A 6,913-nucleotide genomic window follows, 5' to 3' on the forward strand; every position below is an offset into this window, starting at 1 on the left:
CTAAACCTGGGTTTCTTGGTCTCTAAAATGGAAATAATAACTGTCTGCTGTTATACATGAAGTTGACCTTGGCTACCCTGAGGTGCCATAGGATTCCAAGTATTTAAGGATAAAACTCATTAATAACAAGAGCTTTATTGTGGCCCACCACATCCATGTCCCAACTGGCCTCTGGGCCTTGTTGCACTAACTCACTCAGAAATGACTCGGGCCACTGTTTTCTGGTCTCTGCTGTCTCCCTGGGGTCGGCCTCTTTTCTTTCCAGGTCAACGAGATCTCCCTCCAGGTACCTTCGACTTAGCCCTGAGAATGTACCTCTTCCCCTCTTTCATGTCCAAAGTCTCTGGTGGCTTTTTGGACAGTCTTAATTATTTTCTTATGATTGAGAGAAATGGAGTTCCTCTAAAACTGGGATTGGGGGCCAGTCTGGAGCACCAGGGACCGGGTACCAGTTATTCTTATCTTGAGGGGATTTGTGCCAGGTACACAGGGATAGGCTGGTGTCTTCTTTCTCCTCTTTCTCTTCCTCCAGCTGCAGAGCCCTACGCTTGCTCTTCATCAGCATGAGTTTGGCTTCCTGTGATTTACAATCAAATGTACATAAAATGTACCTGTGTCTTGCCAACTGTTTACTTAAGCAACTACTGGAACCTGTTACCAGGTGACATCAAAGGTGGTTGTTTTACAGTTGGTCTAAGAAATGGTACAAGGTTTGAGTTTACATGTGTTCACATACTTTAATGGGAGAAAAATTCAAATATGGTTAATAGCTTAGTTGCTATGGCGAGGTAGAATGCTTTTTGAAAAAGTTTCTCTTTAAAGTCAAAGATTAATCATTTTCAAGGCAGAGGGAAAACAGAAGGAGAGAAAAAAAAAACCCAGACTGTGGTAGGCTAGATTTCCCCCAGATATTACCACTGCTTCTGTCTCTACAGCCGAACATAACAGCTGGTGAGTAGGGAGAAACTGGAGAAAGATCTTTTTTGCCTTTAATCCAGTACGCTGTTTTCCTGTGCCCGTTTTACTGTAATTCGCAGCGGCCGCGGGACAAAAGCTGTTGACTGATATGTGCAATTACCTCCTCTAATATTGCTCTCAACTGTCGGCCCTGACTGACAAAAGTGGATGAGGTTTAGTTAAGGTCTGGGAAAACACTCTTTTAATAAAAGCCATTCCTGTCTCTATGATCGCCTCCCTCCCTCAGACCTTTTCATCTGTTTTCTGGAAAGATAAGGCCTGGTGATGGAAAGTTAAAAAGTGGTGCTGAACTTGGACATTCGCGACGCCACCGTTGACCTCACAAAAATTCTCCACAGCCTCTGTGTGGGTGCGATTTGCATTTGAAATGAGGAAAATCAGTTTGGGTCATTGGGCAGGGTTTTCCCAGAAAGAATAAGAGGCTATTTTAGAAAGTTAAACCAGATTTTGATTGGTTTCAGCCCTCATTGGGTTTTTAGGCAAAAGAAAGCCTGGAGGAGGTGTTCCCTCAGGGTCCTTCCATGGATTGCTGGACTCGGACGCTCCAGTTCCTAACGGACGATGTGCACAAGCTAAGCTGTGTTTAAGGAGCTGTATGTGGAAACCTCCTTCTCACCAATGCCACGCTCCCTGTGGACACTCACGGAGTGTGGCAATCAGAAGAGGGGAGCTCGAATCCTCGTGGGGAGCCCCTGCGCAGCCCCGAGGGGCAAGAGAGGCGTATCTAGTGAGAAGCTTACCACCTCCCCCGCCTCCTGCCCATTCTTTGTTTAGAAGAATTCATAGTTCACACAGAATGAGGATAAGATCGCATGAGTGAGGAGATGCCCTATTTACAAGTGTGGTTTGGAAGACTGAAAGGGAAACTATGGGAAGATGTCCTTATAAAAACTGAAAACTGTGTGGATTGGAGTGTGTCCCTGTCTTTTGAAAGGCCTGCTGGTTGTTCTCAGTTCAGACTGCTGGCCATGGTGCAGACCGAAGGCCATTCTTTAGGAAGGCTGGGCAGACCTGGCAGAAAGTGCTCACCCATTTCGTTGACTGGCTGGGGCTGAAGAGGTTGCAGTGTATCCACATGCCCAGAAGGGAGCTGGTTTAGGTACCAGAGAAGTCTGCTCCCTTATCCGCAGGTGGTGGGGGGGGAGCTTTGTCCTATCAGTCTCCCCTGTGTTGGCACGCAATTTTCATAACATAGTTTGTAATGTGATGAGGTCCACACATTATTAATAGTAGCAAAAGCGTGGCAAAGTTGTTCCTACGCGGTTTTAATAAAGAACAGAGGGCCGCGCTGCCCATGAAGTGAATTATGTGGGACTTTAGAACCAGGACACAACGTATTCCTCTCTTTCAAGTATCTGCAGACTCTTTACTAAAAAAGCTTCGTTTAGGGATAAGCCTGCCTTCCACCTTCACCCCACCCCACCCCCATTGATGCGGAGGCTGTGCCCCAAGTTAACACCTCATTTGCTTTCTGTAGGGGTCTCAGAGAATATCAGCTGCTGGCAGACGGGAATGGAATTTGACTCAACAGACATTTATTGCACTCCAGCTGTGTGCCAAGACATGCCCTGAAATCTGGGAGTGTGCAACACAGGGGAAGAAAAGACTCATTGCCAAGGAGCTTTCGCCTAGGAGGTGAGAATGAATTTCAGCCTAAGGTGGTGAAATACCGAAATGCTACACGGGAGGTGAGTGCCATGAATCCATGGAGGAAGAGGAGGAGACTCAAGCATGGCTAGGTCAGGGATGGCTTTCTGGAATAAAGAGATGCCCCAGCTGAACCATACAAAATGAATTATCTGTATTTTCTACTTAGAAAATGGAACAAGTGGCAACTGATTAATTCCGGAGGGAGAGAATTATAGAAATGTGTGCATGCATGTCTGTGTATGTGTGTGTTTGTCCTTACTCAGCGTTTTAAAAGAGAGAGTAAAGAGCTAAAGGTTAGTCCTTTACGCATTCTCCAAGGAACATTTGAGATCCAGCTGACCCCAGAGAAAGGGAGACAGAGGCAAGGTGGTGGCCATCTGGGGAAATCAGTGGCTGCTGCAATCAGACTGGCCCTCGATTCCAGGAATTTCCATCCCTATTACTCTGCTGTAACTTACCCTCCTGCCATTCAGCGCTACCTGCAGGACAGGCTGGGCCTTTTAACTAAGGGACTTCTTCCTTGGCATCCCTTACAAGTACACAAAGGTCACTGCTTTATGCTCAAGGGACAACAAAATATTAAATGAGGCTCAGTGCCTCTCTTAGGGCACTAACAGCCCAGTAATGCAGACAGGCCCATAAACAAATAATGGCATCCTGACGAGATTCCCTAGGGACAGGAATTGGGCACTGCCGGGGCACAAAAGAAGAACGGATGACCTGGCTCTGACTTTAATGATAAGGAGGGGCTCACCTGATTTCCCTGTTTGTGCTAATAGCCAGTGATTACGCTGTGCTTTTCCCATGTCAGGCCTGGCTCTAAGTACTCTATGCATAGCAACACATGTCATCTTCACACAACCCCACACGAAGACACGGAGGCAGAAAGAAGTGTCCGAAGGCACACAGTTGGGACCAGGACTTGAGCCTGGGCTGCCTGGCTGCTCATCACCATTCATTACCAATGGGGAGCAAGCTCCATTCTGGCTTTTCCTTGCTGGAAGGTGACTGTCTGAGCCACAGTCTGATCTGGCTTCTGGGGAGGAGAGGGCAGGGGAAACTTATACAAAGCATACTGGGAAAAAGGAATCTTTTTTTTCAGCTACGGAATCCTGTCCCCACCCCCCACTCCCACACACAATCACGTGTGCACTTACACCTACACAACACAATGCTGAGGCCCCTTCTTAGTTACATTAAATAATCATCTCTGGGAGCAGACCTTGAGCATCTGAATTTTTCCATTTTTTAAAAAAGATTAAATGACATGCAGACCCCAAGTAAAATATTCACAGTACGGAAAAGAAAGTCTGCGTACCCCTTCCACCTAACCCTCAATCCTTCTTCCCGAAGGCAAACACTTCTGACAGTTCCTTGTGATCTGTTTTCTTCCAGGAAATTGCGTTTGCACATACCCATCTGTTATTTTTAACCTCTGGGGATGATTGTGATAAATAGGTGGGTGAGACTCTCTGACCTGGGCCTGCCCTGGCCACCTCAGAGATGCATCTGTGGGGAGGGAGGGCGGGAAGAGGGAGATGTGGGAAGTGGGGAGCTTTCTGAGTAGACAAGCAGACAGGAGATCCAGAGGACAGAGCCCAGACAGAAGCTACTCAGTGCAGCAGACTGCTTCCGAGTGAAAAGAGGTGGTACTTCCTCTAATCCACACTGAGTATGTAAGAGCTAAGAAAGGCACAGTGGCCAGACAGTCAGAATTGAGTGAGGATGGGATGTGAAGGTTTATTCATCCATTTATTCCAGGTATTTTTATTTCAGTCCTTTGGGAGGTAGTAGGTGTCAGGTCGCCCTGCACTTCATGGGTCGAATACAGAGTAGGTGTGGTGACTGTCATACAAGAGGCACAGGGGAGAGAAAGGCAGGAGAATGTCCTCATGTTCAGTCTCTGGGATAGACAGACATGCAGAAACTCATGTGTGATGCAGTGTGTTCTCCTAATGGCAGGTAAGTGGAAGGGATGGTGGAAGGGTGGAATAGAAACAGAAACTTCAGGGATTTCTTTTAGGACCCAATCAGGGCCTCATTAGTCAGAGTCTTGAAACAGGTCATGAACTTTTTGGTCACCAGGTTCTGGAAGGGGTACAGATTGATCTGTCACAGGCAAAGTATGGGGACATCTGCGGTTGGGTTGACTTGGGTAAACATGTGGTTATAGTTCTGCGATTTCTTTGCTTTCCAGGGTCTCCATGAGCCGCACGAGGAACAGGTGGTAAGCCTGCATACCCATTTGATAACCCTTCCTTTTTGAAATGCAGGCCAAGTCTGAGTTAGAAGTCAAAGCCTTCCTTGAGTTTTATTGCTTTTAGGACTTTTACAATGGCTTTTCTATCTTTCCAATAATACATTTACATTTTCTGAAGACAATGTGTATCTGGAGAGGATCATTATGTACTCAAATCAACATTTTTGAAAAATGGATCAGAAAGAAATTTTCATGTTGTATCCCAGACGAGCCCAGACTGGGTTCCAGAAATTTTTTGCTGAATGGTTTTTGCAATAGGAAGGACTGTGAATCTTTTTTTTTTTTTCCAGCTGGAAGGACTTTTGATGACCACCATTTTGCTTTTTCTCTTCCTTTTAAAATTCCTACTGTGTGCCAGGTGTGGTTGTCAGCACTGTGTCTTCACAGCAGCCCTGCAAAGGAAGTATTTTGCTCTTGTTGTTATTTTACAGATGAGGAAAATGAAGACGCCCCCAAATTTAGTGTCTTACCTTAGGTCTTGTTGTTCTGATAAGTGGTCCCACTGGTATTTGAACTTGGGTGAGTCCACATGAAAGTCAAGCCTCTCATTTTGCAGATGAGTGAGCTGAAGTCTCAAGGTCACTTGCCTCTTTGGTTGCAGATCTTGGGGCGCAGGTCTTCTGAATTTGTGATGAGTATGCTTTGTATGACAAGAGGGTCACCCCTGAGGAGTGACTCCTGCCTCTAGTCTCTTCCCTTTTCAATGCATCCTGCATACAGTCACCCTACAACCTACCCCCAGGTCCCCCAGCCCCCAAATCTATGCTTGTGGTTTCCCAAAAACTACAGATGATGGCCCAAGGCTGTGTCCATCCTGATCTCTAACATCTGGCGTGGACCCCACAATCCAGCCACATGGAACCCCTACAGTCCCCTGCATGAATAAGATATATGCTCTCCTGTCTCCATCTTTATTCACCTTTCCCACTTGTTGGCATACCCTCTTCTTGCCAGATCTATAGGTCCAAATACTACCTGTCTTTCAGGTCCATCACAAATGCCACTTCCTTCATGAAGCTTATTATGTCCCAGAGTTGTATAGGATCTGTTGCTCTTCCTGAGGGATAAGAGACAGGGTGGGGAAAAAAAGGGAAGAGAGGATGGATGGAAATCAAGAGAGTAGATATGAAGCTGGAGATGGGTGCAGAGATGGATGACCCCAAGGATAATCAAGATAAACAAGAGTGGTGGCTTATTGAGTGCTTACTGTGTCTTGGAATAGTGCAATGTCATCATCTCCTTAAATCCTCACAGCAAGTCATTGGATTGCTACAGCGGGGATTCAAGCCTACTTCTGCATGAAGTCAAAGCCTATGCTGTCCCTCATCGTTGTGTTGTTTCCCAAGACAATTGGGCGTGGTGCAGAAAAAGAATGGAGCAATCATCAAAATGGAAGATTAAAGAGATGAAACAAAATTGGGGGCATGGACTGAGACAATGCAGCAAGGGACACTGGAATTGGAAGACATGAGTGAGGGACATGGCCAGAGTGGAACTCTCTTAAGGCTTGTGGCGTTCAGTCCCTGGACACTTTGTCATAACAAGGCAGCTCAGTTGGCAGTGATCATCTGGGCACGGGGACCACATTCATGGCTTGCATATCTTGCTTTGTGTTTTGGGGTTCGGGCTCCCAAGCTCCCTGAAGTCAGGGATCGTGTCTATGCCTTTTTGAAGTAGAGACACAGTCCATCCTACCAAGTGGCCACATGGGAGGCACAGAGAAGCAAGCATCTCTGTGCCCAGGCATGCAGGGAGGTTTCCCAGGGAGATGACGGGTCCAGGTAGAGAAGGGAGACAGGGTGTGGGAAACTCAAGGTAGAGGCCAGAGTACATGTTTAGGGAAGGAAGCCGGGAAAGTCAGGGGAGCCGTGTTTAGGGGTTTGCCCAAAGTATAAGTCAAGAGCAAACAGTGGGAGGAAGTAAGGCTGGGGAGGCAGCTCCTGGAGGGGCACAGATGTAAAAGCCAATCCCCCACCCCATATGCTTTCAACCCACCCACCCCAGACTACTCCCATCTCCCTGCTG

General features: G+C 46.9%; 1 long non-coding RNA gene across 1 annotated transcript; it reads left to right on the forward strand.

Moving 5' to 3' along the window:
* Positions 1-3,974: 3,974 nt before the first annotated feature.
* Positions 3,975-6,474, forward strand: LOC139076999 (uncharacterized). Its single transcript, XR_011529103.1, has 2 exons — positions 3,975-4,086; positions 4,826-6,474. It is a non-coding gene; the product is annotated as an uncharacterized lncRNA (long non-coding RNA).
* The last annotated feature ends 439 nt before the right edge of the window (positions 6,475-6,913 follow it).

The sequence above is a fragment of the Equus przewalskii genome, chromosome 18 (genome assembly GCF_037783145.1).
Source record: "Equus przewalskii isolate Varuska chromosome 18, EquPr2, whole genome shotgun sequence".
Classification (NCBI taxonomy): Eukaryota; Metazoa; Chordata; class Mammalia; order Perissodactyla; family Equidae; genus Equus; species Equus przewalskii.